Source organism: Xenopus tropicalis, chromosome 2, assembly GCF_000004195.4.
Source record: "Xenopus tropicalis strain Nigerian chromosome 2, UCB_Xtro_10.0, whole genome shotgun sequence".
NCBI classification, from domain to species: domain Eukaryota; kingdom Metazoa; phylum Chordata; class Amphibia; order Anura; family Pipidae; genus Xenopus; species Xenopus tropicalis.
Genome location: NC_030678.2, coordinates 147,386,178 through 147,402,242, shown reverse-complemented (window position 1 = coordinate 147,402,242; position 16,065 = coordinate 147,386,178). Strand labels below are relative to the sequence as shown.

General features: G+C 39.2%; 1 protein-coding gene across 1 annotated transcript in view; it reads right to left on the bottom strand.

Annotated features, from left to right (window-relative positions):
- itgb7 (integrin subunit beta 7) overlaps window positions 1-15,469 on the bottom strand; it is a 47,183-nt gene extending 31,714 nt beyond the window's left edge. The window contains exon 1 of the mRNA XM_002936640.5: window positions 15,377-15,469. The gene's annotated coding sequence lies outside the window, so the exon portion shown is untranslated. The remainder of the gene's footprint in view (window positions 1-15,376) is intronic.
- Window positions 15,470-16,065: the final 596 nt, after the last annotated feature.

Below are 16,065 nucleotides of genomic sequence, written 5' to 3'. Positions count from 1 at the left end.
TTTTTATTATGGTGCAGGCAGCAACATTCTAAGTCAGTTTGAAACTGGTGTTTATTTCTGTAGTTTTTTTCTGCAGCTTTCAGACTTGGGAGTGAAAGTGTTATTTGGCAGCTAAGGGTTACCATAGGAGCAATTTTGAATAAGAATGGAGATGAAAAATAAGTCATAAATAAAAACTATAAAGTGAAATGGTCCAATCAGGCTACATTATCAACGGCAGGCTGAAAACAGTCAGAATAAGAAAGCTAACAATTCCAAAAATCATAAAAAGATAAATAATTAAAAAATATTTAGGTGCAGCTTTATTATAAATAAGGGGCAATGTAATGACTAGTCTTACATGTGTCACTTGTCTGGTACCACATAGCAACCAGTCAGCAGGAAGTATTTACTGGCCAACTGTGAAAACAAGCATCTAATTGGTTGCCATGGGTTACTAGATGTGGGCAAATGTAAGACTTGTTATTTAGATTGCGACATAAAAGTACATTTCCCCCCTAAGTGGACTTTGTTCTACTAATTACTTTTCCCTTTGAACATTACAATTTTTTCACAGAGGACATTTAAGATTGAGAAGGAAATTGTGACAAGATCATTCATCTATAGAATAATTATTTTCCTCAGTCTGTTAGAAACAAATTCATCTTTTTTTTGTAACTTATATTTATATTAATTTAAGATAGAATAGAAAAAAAACAAGAGGAGAATTTAAATAGATAAAAAAACAACAACATATTTTCTTTAATTTACACAGTGTCGTAGCGTCACATTGTCTGTTCTCATTCAGTGTTAAAGGTGACACCGTGTTATACAGGGATGGGACCTGTTATCCAGAATCCTTGGGGCCTGGGGGTTTCCGGATAAGGGATCTTTCCATAATTTGGTTCTCCATAACTTAAGTCTGCTAAAAATGATTTAACCATGAAATAAACCCAATAGGGCTGTTCTGCCTCCAATAAGGGGTAATTATATCTTAGTTGGGATCAAGTACAGGTACTGTTTTATTATTACAGAGAAAAGGGAATCATTTAACCATTAAATAAACCCAATAGGACTGTTCTGCCCCCAATAAGGGGTAATTATATCTTAGTTGGGATCAAGTACAGGTACTGTTTTATTATTACAGAGAAAAGGGAATCATTTAACCATTAAATAAACCCAATAGGGCTGTTCTGCCCCCAATAAGGGGTAATTATATCTTAGTTGGGATCAAGTACAGGTACTGTTTTATTATTACAGAGAAAAGGGAATCATTTAACCATTAAATAAACCCAATAGGACTGTTCTGCCCCCAATAAGGGGTAATTATATCTTAGTTGGGATCAAGTACAGGTACTGTTTTATTATTACAGAGAAAAGGGAATCATTTAACCATTAAATAAACCCAATAGGGCTGTTCTGCCCCCAATAAGGGGTAATTATATCTTAGTTGGGATCAAGTACAGGTACTGTTTTATTATTACAGAGAAAAGGGAATCATTTAACCATTAAATAAACCCAATAGGACTGTTCTGCCCCCAATAAGGGGTAATTATATCTTAGTTGGGATCAAGTACAGGTACTGTTTTATTATTACAGAGAAAAGGGACTCCTTTAACCATTAAATAAACCCAATAGGGCTGTTCTGCCCCAATAAGGGGTAATTATATCTTAGTTGGGATCAAGTACAGGTACTGTTTTATTATTACAGAGAAAAGGGACTCCTTTAACCATTAAATAAACCCAATAGGGCTGTTCTGCCCCCAATTAGGGGTAATTATATCTTAGTTGGGATCAAGTACAGGTACTGTTTTATTATTACAGAGAAAAGGGAATCATTTAACCATTAAATAAACCCAATAGGGCTGTTCTGCCCCCAATAAGGGGTAATTATATCTTAGTTGGGATCAAGTACAAGGCAATGTTTTATTATTACAGAGAAAAAGGAACAATTTTAAAAAAGCAGAATTATTTGCTTATAATGGAGTCTATGGGAGATGGGCTTTCCGTAATTCAGAACTTTCTGGATAACGGGTTTCTGGCTGTGCTGTAGATGTTGTTTAGATAAACCACAACCAACTGACAAAACTGCTCCCAATGTGCAGGGAGGGGGGACATTTACTAGTAAAGCATAACATGATGCACGCTGGCTTCAAACAGTGACTTTTCTTCTGAATGTGTATTTATAGCGCTAACACGTCCCGCAGCGCTGTGCAGCAGCAATGGCCCTACTGGAATTACTCAATGATTTCCATGTGAGAGTTTCTCACGCTGTATGTATAGTACAGACAGGAACACTCACCCCCCACATCAAAAAGTGAGTAGCGACTGCATCAAATGAGAATATTGTTGGGCACAACTAGAAATGTCATTTCCTTCTGCAGTTATTTTTTTATAATTTATAATTTTTTATCATTTTCTTTTTCTATCACTTTCCAGCTGTGAGATGCCAGCAGCAAAAGAACTATTGCTTTGTGAGGCTACAATGTTGTTACTCTCCTATTTATCTTCCAGTCTCTCATTTAAACCCCTATCTGGTTGCTAGGGTTAACTAGACCCTAGCAACAGATAGCTGCTGAAATTCCATAATGGACAGTTACTGAACAAAAAGCTAATTTGTTTAATAAAAGTACAAAAAAAAAAAAGAAGAAAAAATACAAACCTATTGAAAACAGTCTTAGAATATAAATTAATGTATTATTTATGTATTATTGTAAATATTCTACATGGCGCTATGGCCCTGAGCGTATGTGTGTTTGAAATTAAGCTTTTTTAGAAATCAGGTGTGGGAAAAAACAATCATTGTTGAAGCCAATCAGCTGTAGTGATTTTCTCAACTGCTGGTATATTTATAAAAACAATGGAGATGAAAAACGTATCACCTTTAAGGGGTGGTTCAAGTTTAGCTTGTTATAGAATGGCTGGTTCTAAGCAACTTTTCATTGGTCGTTATTTTTTATTTGGTACCATTTTTTAAATATTTCCTTTCCTCTTCTGACTCAAAAGGGGGTCACTGACCCCGGCAGCCAAAAACCTATCGCTCTGTGAGGCTACAATTTCAAAGTTATTATTACTTTTTATTACGCATCTCCTATTTAGATCCTATTATCTCCTATTCATAGTCCCATTTCTTATTCAAACCACTGCCTGGTTGCTAGAGTAATTAGGACCCTAACAACCATATACTGTAGCTGCTGAAATTCCAAACTGGAGAGTTGCTGAATAAAAAGCTAAATAATTTAAAAAAAATACATGAAGGCCACTTGCAAATTGTTTTAGAATGTCACTCTGCAACTTACTAAAAGTTCATTTAAAGGGGAACAACCCCTTGAAGTCATGGAAAATTGCAACAAAAATCTTTCATTTTTTAATATTGTGTAATTGTAAAAAAACTAAATAAATTGTAAAATTAATTTTTTTTTTAACCCCATCATCACTTGTCACTGTGCTCCCTCAGTCTGTGATGTCACTGTTCTACCCCAGTCTGTGATGTCACTGTGCTCCCTCAGTCTGTGATGTCACTGTTCTACCCCAGTCTGTGATGTCACTGTGCTACCCCGGTCTGTGATGTCACTGTGCTCCCCCGGTCGGTGATGTCACTGTGCTACCCCAGTCTGTGATGTCACTGTGCTACCCCGGTCTGTGATGTCACTGTGCTCCCCCAGTCTGTGATGTCACTGTGCTCCCCTAGTCTGTGATGTCACTGTGCTCCCCCAATCCATGATGCCACTGTGCTCCCCCAGTCTGTGATGTCACTGTGCTCCCCCAATCCATGATGCCACTGTGCTCCCCCAGTCTGTGATGTCACTGTGCTCCCCCAATCCATGATGCCACTGTGCTCCCCCAGTCTGTGATGTCACTGTGCTCCCCCAGTCTGTGATGTCACTGTGCTCCCCCAGTCTGTGATGTCACAGTCTGTGATGTCACCGTGCTCCCCCAGTCTGTGATGTCACTGTGCTCCCCAGTCTGTGATGTCACTGTGCTCCCCCAATCCGTGATGTCACTGTGCTCCCCCAGTCTGTGATGTCACTGTGCTCCCTCAGTCCGTGATGTCACTGTGCTCCCCCAGTCCGTGATGTCACTTGCTCCCCCTGTCTGTGATGTCACTGTGCTCCCCCAGTCCGTGATGTCACTGTGCTCCCCCAGTCCGTGATGTCGCTGTGCTCCCCCTGTCCATGTCACTGTGCTCCCCAGTCTGTGATGTCACTGTGCTCCCCCAATCCGTGATGTCACTGTGCTCCCCCTGTCCGTGATGTCACTGTGCTCCCCCAGTCCGTGATGTCACTGTGCTCCCCCAGTCCGTGATGTCACTATGTTCCCCCAGTACGTGATGTCACTTTGTTCCCCCAGTCCGTGATGTCACTGTGCTCCCCCAGTCCGTGATGTCACTGTGCTCCCCCAGTCCGTGATGTCACTGTGCTCCCCCTGTCCGTGATGTCACTGTGCTCCCCCAGTCTGTGATGTCACTGTGCTCCCCCAGTCCGTGATGTCACTGTGCTCCCCCACTCTGTGATGTCACTGTGCATGCACTTGCTCACGCAGGCAGAGCGGGGGTCAGAGGGGTGAGGCAGCCGGCCAGGTTGCCTAGGGAGCCCAGTCGGCTTGGCCTGTCTCTGGGACTAAGGGAAGGCATACTAAGGGGTATGTGCCTAGTACCCCCCGGCGCTGCACCCTGGGCGCGTGTCTCTTCTGCCTACCCCTAGTTCTAGCCCTGAATGTGAGTGAGGAGAAAAGGAGAAGGAAAAGTTCTGCATGTGGTACTCAAACTGCTAAATCCACATGTTAGCGCAGACACCAGGCCATTCTTATTTTTGATACAAGCCCACCATGGTAACTACTTCTTTAGCCTCCATTTCCTCAAAAATTAAGATTTGGCTCTACTAATTCTGTGTTTAGGATCCTGGTTGGGGCTCAGGTATCTTTCAAGGTTCTTCCAACAAAAAGAACATGTAAATTATTTCTATAATATATAAGGAGTGTTGTCAGTACCTGTGCCTAGGGCTGCCTGAGGGGTTGTATACTGTATATTGCCTTTAGAAATAATGTAAGAGTTGATCCATGTATCTGGTCCAGATGAGGCTTTTCTAGATGAACCAGAGTTCTGCTGCCATACAACCCTTCGGCTCTTTGTTTATCTAGTACTGCTGCAAGGAGTCTGTTCTTCACTGCAAACAGCTTTCATATCCTGTGGTTTGAACTACACCCAAGCAGGTCTGCTCTGTGTAGGAAAGCAGTACAGGACTGTCTGTGTTTAGGAGAGGAAGGTGAAGCCCCCAAAACATTTTGCTCTGATAATCTACTGTAAATCCAGAAAACCTAAATATTTCATTGAAAAACAATGAAGTCTTAAGCAAGGCTGAAACTGCAAGTTGAGTCATTAACACTTTTATAGTTATAGAAATAGAAAGCAAATGTAATTACACTTATATTTGACAAAGACAAATGGAAAATAAAGTAAAGGGACCATAGCAGAGCTGAAAACCCCCTCCTGTTTTTTCGGCAGTTACCCAATTTTGGTTTCTCTCCTGTCTCATGTCATCCAATAACATTCTCATGATTTTACTAAATCCCCTTAAGTTCATGTCAAAACCTGGGGGCACATCTGGAGAATTTGTACATGCGCAGGTAGCATTTTTTTCAGCTTCAGTCGGCCATTAGTGCATATAGCTGGAAGTGTGCGGCAATGCGTGATGTCACTTCCAGGTATAGCCGCAATGTTTGTGCAGTGCTGGGAAGTTCTGCCTTAGGGGCAGTGCAGAAGCCACACGAGGCAGCTGGGGCTGAGACATATTGGTGTAGAAAGGAACAGCACAAGCTGCAGTACTGCAGACATTAGCAGTGGGACTGGGAATCATGGAGCACCAATGGCCACGCGCCTGTAGGTAGAAGAGGCCATAAGAACCAACCAACAGCAAGACATAAGGCACAATTCACTAGAATGTATTGCCAGGGCACCTCACCGAGTAAGCTACAGTTAGTGACAAGGGCCTTATACACAGAATAGGATAAGGATATTCAGAACCATCAAGTCATACATGTTTGGCATGAAGCACTATTATCCAAAATGGGCAGCAGGTTTCAGGTAAAGCTCCAGTCTAGTGGCCTAGTCTTCCTGAAATTCCAAAGCAAAGAATTTGGGATGTGTGTATGCCAAGCTGTGTAGCTGGGATCCAGCCTGGATACCCAGTGAGTGAGTCTATAGGTTTGTAAGAGGAGAAGTGTGAATGTGTATTACATTTAGCAATGAGGGCTTTGATATATTAAACAATAATATAATATTGTATTGCTTGGTTGCCATTGCCACTAGTTTGGGATTCGGCCAAATTTAGAATCCTTTATGAAAGATTCAGCCCAATCCTGAACCAAATTACGCTGTAGAAGGGATAAAGAGAACACACACATGTTCATGTGATGAAAAGTCATTGATTTTAAGGATTTAGATTAGGTTTGGCCAGGCACTTGGATTTAGCCCACTCCAAATCTTGCTGAAAATGCCAAATCCTGTCTGAATCCTGAACCAAATGCTTAATTTGGTGCATCCATATTGGACAGAGATTCAAAATAGGCACTGGCACTTCAACTAACTGTCTGTTGCACCTTACAGCAGCCACTTTGGCATTAGCCAGAACCCACACATTGCCAGTCCAGGCCTGACCATCAAGTTATTATACATTTATATTAGTATTTGAGGAGTGAAACTGGGATTTTACCAGGATTCCTTCTTTTGTGGACCTACTTTCCTGGCTTTAGAGACTTTAGAGAAGAACTGCAACTGTTTATTTTCCTCTAATAGAAAATGTAAGAATTGCTCTTTTACACACAGCGAATGTAAGTGCTCCTCTCACCGAGGGTTGATGTATAACAAGCTGCACAAGTTCTACTGGCGGCCACTTTGTACAAGTGATGCTACAAGGAGAAGTGATGTGTTGCACATGGAAACCACATTGTGTTTCAACCTTAGTCTCATACTAATGCACCTTCCTCCCACGGGGTTTGGAAAGCACTAAGACATTAAATATAGGTCTATTTTTTAGAAGCTTTAAAAAAGATTAATTCATTTAAATAAACAAATCAATTAAGCATTTAAACAAATGACATACGTTCATATGCTATCCATTTAAAGGAGAACTAAAGCCCAACTAATGGGCTGGAATGTTGTACATTATGTTTTGTGCTTCTGTACCAGCCCAAGGCAACCCCAGCCCTTTAGGAGGGAAGATCTGTGCCCCCAAAGATGCCCCAGTAGCCCCCCATCTTCTTTTCTGCTGATTCCCTACACATGCTCTGTGCTGCTGTCACTTACCTGAACTTAGGGACCCACTCCCACTATACTGTATATATAGAATATAAATGTCACAATATACTGTATATATAGAATATAAATGTCACAATATACTGTATATATAGAATATAAATGTCACAATATACTGTATATATAGAATATAAATGTCACAATATACTGTATATATAGAATATAAATGGCACAATATACTGTATATATAGAATATAAATGTCACTATATACTGTATATATAGAATATAAATGGCACAATATACTGTATATATAGAATATAAATGTCACTATATACTGTATATATAGAATATAAATGGCACAATATACTGTATATATAGAATATAAATGTCACAATATACTGTATATATAGAATATAAATGTCACAATATACTGTATATATAGAATATAAATGTCACAATATACTGTATATATAGAATATAAATGGCACAATATACTGTATATATAGAATATAAATGTCACTATATACTGTATATATAGAATATAAATGGCACAATATACTGTATATATAGAATATAAATGTCACTATATACTGTATATATAGAATATAAATGGCACAATATACTGTATATATAGAATATAAATGGCACAATATACTGTATATATAGAATATAAATGGCACAATATACTGTATATATAGAATATAAATGGCACTATATACTGTATATATAGAATATAAATGGCACAATATACTGTATATATAGAATATAAATGGCACAATATACTGTATATATAGAATATAAATGGCACAATATACTGTATATATAGAATATAAATGGCACACTATCCTGTATATATAGAATATAAATGGCACAATATACTGTATATATAGAATATAAATGGCACAATATACTGTATATATATAGAATATAAATGGCACAATGTACTGTATATACAGAATATAAATGGCACAATATACTGTATATACAGAATATAAATGGCACAATATACTGTATATATAGAATATAAATGTCACTATATACTGTATATATAGAATATAAATGGCACAATATACTGTATATATAGAATATAAATGTCACTATATACTGTATATATAGAATATAAATGGCACAATATACTGTATATATAGAATATAAATGGCACAATATACTGTATATATAGAATATAAATGTCACTATATACTGTATATATAGAATATAAATGGCACAATATACTGTATATATAGAATATAAATGGCACAATATACTGTATATATAGAATATAAATGGCACAATATACTGTATATATAGAATATAAATGGCACAATATACTGTATATATAGAATATAAATGGCACACTATCCTGTATATATAGAATATAAATGGCACAATATACTGTATATATAGAATATAAATGGCACAATATACTGTATATATATAGAATATAAATGGCACAATATACTGTATATACAGAATATAAATGGCACAATATACTGTATATACAGAATATAAATGGCACAATATACTGTATATATAGAATATAAATGGCACAATATACTGTATATATATAGAATATAAATGGCACAATATACTGTATATATAGAATATAAATGGCACAATATAATGTATATATATAGAATATAAATGGCACAATATACTGTATATACAGAATATAAATGGCACAATATACTGTATATATAGAATATAAATGGCACAATATACTGTATATATAGAATATAAATGGCACAATATACTGTATATATAGAATATAAATGGCACAATATAAGGCTGATTAATAATGAATTTAGATTATTTGTACATGGCAGCTCTAAAACCAGTGCAATTAGCATCAGAATTTAATAATCATCTCTGTAACATCAGCTTATATTACAGGCCAACCTCATTATCTGCTGGATAATTTGCACCAACCCCTAAGCTCAGCTTCTCAACAGCCACCCAGAGCTCACTGAGCATGTGTGTGTTGCAGACTCTTTCCAAGATGGTGACCCCCTGTGACAAGTCCTGGATCATTGCTGCTAAAGAGATGCTGAAACTTTAGGCAGTAAATCAGGGATATAAAATATGGTATTTCTAGCCATATTCATTTTTATGGTTTAGTTCTTCTTTATGCCACTACACAACACATACTGATAAAATTAGAGTGATAATTATTACATTAATATATTACCAAGACAATAACAAATATAATGTATTATAAGGTATAACATACCCCCAATCATATAGTTTAAGGATAAAAAAAGAAATGTCCAACCTACAGTCCCATATCTGTTTCTTAACTACATGGGAGCTGCTATGTTGCTCCCTTCCCATAGTTCTGCTGATCGGCTGCTGGGGGGGGGGTGATATCACTCCAACTTGCAGCCCTGCAGTAAAGTGTGACTGAAGTTTATCAGAGCACAGGTCACATGGCTGTGGCACCCTGGGAAATGAAGAATATGGCAAGCCCCATGTGAAATTTCAAAATTAAATTAAAAATCTGTTTGTGTTTCTGAAAAACAGATTTCAATGCAGGATTCTGCTGGAGAAGCTCTATTAATGGATGTGTTTTGAAAAAAACATGTTTTTCCCATGACAGTGTTCCTTTGAACATTTATATTCTTCTTCTAGCTCTTTGCAGCTTTTAAATGGGGGCCACAGCCAAAAGACTATTTGCTTGGTGAAGCTACAGTTTTATTGTTATTGTTACTTTTTGTAACTTTCTTTTCTATTCAGGTCTCTCCTATTCATATACCAGGCTCTCATTCAAACCACTCCCTGGTTACTAAGGTAATTACGGCCCTAGCAGATAGGTGCTGGAACACCAAACTGAAAAAAAAACACCAAACTGAAAAAAAAATACAAATAATAAAAAATGAAGACCAATTGAAAATTGTCTCAGAATATTACTCTACATCAATGCTGTCCAACTTCTGTGGTACTGAGGGCCAAAATTTTTCCAGCTACGTTGTGGAGGGCCGCTGCTCCCGCTCTGCTGCGCTACTTTATTTGCAGCAGCCACACCCACTCCCAGTGGAGAAGGGAGTTGGTGTGGTGTTGGTGTGGCCGGCTTGTGGGTAGGTGGCCACAGGGTCAGGCCCACCGGGATTTTTCCTGGTTTTCCCGGTCAATCTGACATTAATGGAAGTTCTAATTCAACTACTGATGGAGGCTAGATGTTAGATGGTTCATGCTATCTTGTCTTCCCTTGCCATAGCCACAGAGCTAGAGTCTTTTCTCTTAAACAAAAAGTGAAATAACGAAAAAAAAAATACAAATAATAAAAAATTAAGACCAATTGAAAATTGTCTCAGAATATTACTCTACATCAATGCTGTCCAACTTTTGTGGTACTGAGGGCCAAAATTTTTCCAGCTACGTTGTGGAGGGCCGATAATGGAAGCCGGTTTTGACCACTCCCCTTTTTAAAACCACACCTGTGTTATCACATGACCATACCCATATTAATGGTGGTAGTAGAGCAAAAACTCTGCCTGCCCTATGCTGTCTATGTGCCATACTCTGCCTGTCCTATGCTGCCTGTATAAGCTGCTACAGTCTGAGGTGAGTCTGAGGTGTGAACAGGGGAACAATGGGGGTGATTACAGCCTGAGCCTGAGGTGTGAACACTGCAGGGGGTGAACAATGCAGAGATTAAAAGGTGTGAAAAACACAGGGGATTACATGTTTAAACAATATGGGGGATTACAGCCTGAATCTGAGGTGAGAACCATGCAGGGGGGCAGTTAATCTCAGTACTGATACCATTTAAAGCTTACACAAAGGTAAGCAATCAAAGCAGCCAGACAGGTGGGGGGCCACACAGAGGGGGGTCACGGGCTGACAGTTGGACAGCACTGTTCTACATCATATTAAAAGTTACCTCAAAGATGAAAATCCCTGTTAAAAGGTCTCTCTGTGAAAATGAATAGTAAGCAATATGTGGGCAGATAATGTATTGTGCTTAATGTCTTGAGGGGCAGATTTTCAGCTGGGAAAAATGTTTTAATATCTTATCACTATGCAATCTAGAGTATGAAGAAAGCCGGTAATGTTTCTGCTTCCACATATCAGCAGTATCTTTACAAACAGGCCCCAGAGTAGCGCACAGAGAAAAGGAAGGAAAGCAAAGACCTGATTGGCAGGAAAGATATGGAACTCTGTTATTGCTCAGTTGTCTGTTTTACACCACAAAAAGTTGTTGGGCAGAACTTCTCTTCTTCTTGCCTGTTCCCATGGCAACATCAGTACTGTTACTGGAAGTTACTGGGTCCCACAAAAAATTATTTATAAACTTTACCGGCAAAACTAGGGAAGATAACCTATTCTTGAAATATACATTACCCACTGGGTACCCGACTCAAGGGCCCATCACCCAGCCACCGCTGCTCCCGCTCTGCTGCGCTACTTTATTCGCAGCAGCCACACCCACTCCCAGTGGAGAAGGGAGTTGGGGTGGCCGGCTTGTGGGTAGGTGGCAGTTTCCAACAGGGTCAGGCCCACTGGGATTTTTCCTTATTTTCCCGGTCAGTCTGACATTAATGGAAGTTCTAATTCAACTACTGATGGAGGCTAGATGTTAGATGGTTCATGCTATCTTGTCTTCCCTTGTCATCGCTACAGAGCTAGAGTCTTTTCTCTTAAAGAAAAAGTAAACCATAAAAAAATAAATGTAAAATTGGTCAGGATGCTCTTCTAAGCACTTTTGATATTTACATTATATTTTTGCTTGTTTCAAAGCTATTAAGCTGATTATATCTGCAAATATAATGAACTTTGTAACAACAGCCCCACCTGCTGGTCAGTTTTTCTAACTGTATGGCCAGACAGATACACGCTCACAAGAAAAACAGAGAACGGTTCTGATGTTGCTCGGCTCATGAATGAGATTGGAAAGGGCATCTGAGGTTTCTGATCCCTATCCTGAGCAGAGCAATGTCCGAACAGTTCTCTGTTTTCCATCAAAACATGTTCTCATCAACTGTACAGTCAGAAGAACTGGCTAGCAGGCTGTGTTGTTGTTACAAAATTAATTACATTTTCAGTTGTAAAAAGCTTAATAGCTTTGAAAGTAAGATTTACTTCTCCTTTAACACCATCTTCCCTAATATCCACAGTATCCCACAGTTGCAGTCCCCAACCCCTGGCACCATCCTTATATATTATACACACTAGTGCTCATTTATGAATCCCAGTGTGAAGATTTTCTAAATTTGCTGGGATCTGTACTATCACGATTCATTGGGTGTCAGTCAGTTATATGTATAGATACAACACCCAGAGGGGAACCCTGGAAATATCACCTCCTTAATACATGTGTTAATCCCAGAGCCCTTTGCAGCTGCACGTTCTGTATGTTGCACATTGCACCTTATTCCTCAAAGCAGAGACAGAAGGGTTCATTTATGAATGCAATAAAGTGCAAGGTGGAAGAATGAGCACATAACAGAGCATGTATTGACACTATTCATGAAGGGACTTGCACCCATGCATGCTCCTCGGCAACTTGCAGCGAGCAACAATGCAACCACCCAGCCTGCCTTGGTACATTGTGTGCATTTGTAGATACGGGTGCAAGGGACCCCACCCAGACCTGCTCATAATTCCGCCGGTCCCATACTGGGATGTGTTCATGGGTGTAACTGACTTGTCCCCGTATTGCTGCGATGCTGAGCCGCACAGTTAGTATGAAACTCTTAGAAGACATGCTGCATTGTTGGTAAAAAAAACATGGTGAATTAGGAACTGACTGGTTCTTTTCACTTGCTTTTTAATTAAGCCCTTGAGCCTTAAGTGACTTAAAGGAAGCTATGGGGAAGATTTCTCAAAGTATGAAATTAAAGCTCACCACAGAATAATGCACCCACGTTCTATTTATTCCTAAATTCACAATTTATTAAATACGTGTCTTAAAAAACCCCTAGGAATGAATAAAAAGTGGGCGAAAAAAAAGTTTTTCTGTGGTGAGCTCAAACCTCACATTTTGAGTATAGTGAGAAGCTCTGAGAATTCATTCTTCCCTTTTCACCAAAACTATGCACTACCCAGTCTGTGTGACTCTGTGTTATACAGCAGAAATGACCAGGCAAATGAAGAAGTTGTCTGGTTGTGTTGCAGCTGTAGGTGACAGTTAGGATATGTATGTCAGGGGAACTTTTCTTTAGCACGGCAGCTTGCAGGGTGACAAATGCAACTGGGATATAAACTGATTATGTACAGAGCAGTGCTTAGCAGGCAGACATAGCAAACAGGCTGCCGTTTGTGGCTGCTCCAGGCATGGGATCCATTATCCAGAAACCTATTACAGGTATGGGACTTATTATCTAGAATGCTCGGAACCTGGGGTTTTCTAGATAAGGAGTTTTTCCTAATTTGGATCCCCATACCTTAATTCTACTAAAAAAATATTTAAACATTAAATAAACCCAATAGGGCTGTTCTGCCACCAATAAGGGGTAATTATATCTTAGTTGGGATCAAGTACAAGGTACTGTTTTATTATTACAGAGAAACAGCAAACCATTCTTAAAAACCTAAAATATTTGATTAAAATTGAGTCTATGGGAGATGACCTTCCAATAATTCGGAACTTTTTAGATAATAGGTTTCCGGATAAGGGATTCCATACCTGTATAAACAAATGCCATTTCCTATACATTTCCATTTAAAAAAACAGTTCTTCATTTTTGACTGATTTAAGACAAAACCATGTTGATGGCAAAACAATCCAAACAGATTTTTATTCTCAAATGTTTTTAGCAGCCTAAAAATGCACCCCACATTACAGAAAGATCCCTTATCCAGAACACCCAGGTTCCAAGCATTCCAGATAACAGATCCCATACCTGTACCTGCCAGCTAGCTGCTCCCCGCCACTCTCCATTTATATCCAGTGCAAAGGGCATACAAACCCAACATTAAAACCCCCCAAAAAGGTGAAAGTGTGTGTTTTCTCTCAGTTATCACCCACAGAAGGCAACCTGAGCCAGGAAAAAAGATAGTTTTGTGGGGATTACAATAGATAGACATCTGTCAGCCATGGAAACCTATGTGCTAACAATAAAGGCATTGGATCCAGCACTGTTGGGGCTACTGGTGTATAGAGCATTGTTTCTTGGACTTTTGGGTTCAAACCCCTTTTAAACGTGTTGGTTCACCTTTAAGTTAACTTTTAGTATGTTATAGACTAAATCTAAGCAACTTGTTAACTGGTCTTTATTAATGAGTTTTGAAATGATTTCCCTTCATCTGTGCATGGAAATTGTGTGCTATGTACAGCACCAGGTAGCCGTGACAGGGTGTGCCTGCGGCCATTTCATACTGCCTTCCGCTTCTGACTTTTAATTGTTGAACAAAAAGTAAAATCATTTAAAATATAAAACATCTAATAAAGACCAGTCGCAAATTGTCTCAGAATAGTACTTTCTATATCATAATAAAAGTGAACTCAAAGTTGAACAACCTGTTTAACGTCAAACACTTGGTTGAAGTCACCCTTATTATTAACAAAGGTGTTTTATGTGTGTGCCCAAACATCATAATTGGCATTCAGGACTGACTGCCAGGAGTACCTTGGAGAGCAAATATTAAATTTCCTCTAACTTTGCCCTAAGGATCCTTTTATTTGGGCCCCCAACCATTACTCTGGGCCCCACTACTCTGAGTGTGTATATAACCAATATAAATAATCTTTCCTTGGTACATAACTTTTTTGCAGGAGTCCAATGGTCCTTAACCACAAACTGTCAACACAATACCCTATGTAAGCGCTTAAGGCAAGCCCCCATGCATAAATGCTTTCCTATGGAGAACACCATATAACAATGTAGGCAAGAAACCCAGTCACTTATGAGCTCACAGGTCCATTCACTGGCATCATTGGTACCAACTTCTGCTTTGTGCCAAGTTATCTAACAAAGGAAATGTCTTTCTTTCACTTCTGCCCCCTTTCTCCTTTCCATCACCAATGAGATTCATGATCCTTATCTTTGTTGTTTGCAGGGTGTGAAACAGAGAAATCATAATCATACCTAGGGAATTGCTTAGGTATGATTGTAAAATGGAACGAGGCCCCTCGTAAGGTCATATTCAGAGGGACAGGTGCCGAAGCCAAGGGAGGGAAATTTGAAAGAAGCGAAATGTTGACTTACTGTGTCCCGCAGATCAGGGCTCTTCTGCCAAACAACTAAGAACTAAACAGATGATAATCATCAGACTTTGCAACAAAGTATGAAACCTACCCAACCCCCCATCACCTCAAACCCCTTCCTCATCATCTGTCCCAGCCCCTGAAAAGCCACAAGCCCATAGCATGAGCGGAAGAAATGAACTGTGCCTGCGTTGTGTAATGAATGCATGATTCTGAGCAGTTATCTGCAATACAAACAGCTTATAGGGTGTAATTCCTGAGGAACTCCCTGTGACCGTATGTTGCTTAATCACCGTGAGCATCAAGGCACCAGGAGTGTTGGATAGTTTGTCCTTGACAATGAACTAGGGGTTCAAACTATTGCAAATTGGCTGGACAGATTGTTGGGCAGGGTGAGAGGAGACCTTCAAGCCTTGATAGATATTAATGCAATTAATCCAAGTTAAGGAAAGGTGAAAGATTCTCAGTTGTTTCACTCATAGAGAAGAAACAAAAATGAAATCCTTTATATTGCTAACCCAGAGCATATTTTCAGGGCTGACCTGTGCCCTCTGACGCTGCACTATGTGCCCAGCACAACTATTTCCCTGGGCACAAGTTCTGCCTGAATGAACACCAAGTGGCACTTCTGCCAGCGTGAGTAGTAAATGACCTCTTATAATCATCGTTATTATTAGTCCCTGCCCCGGT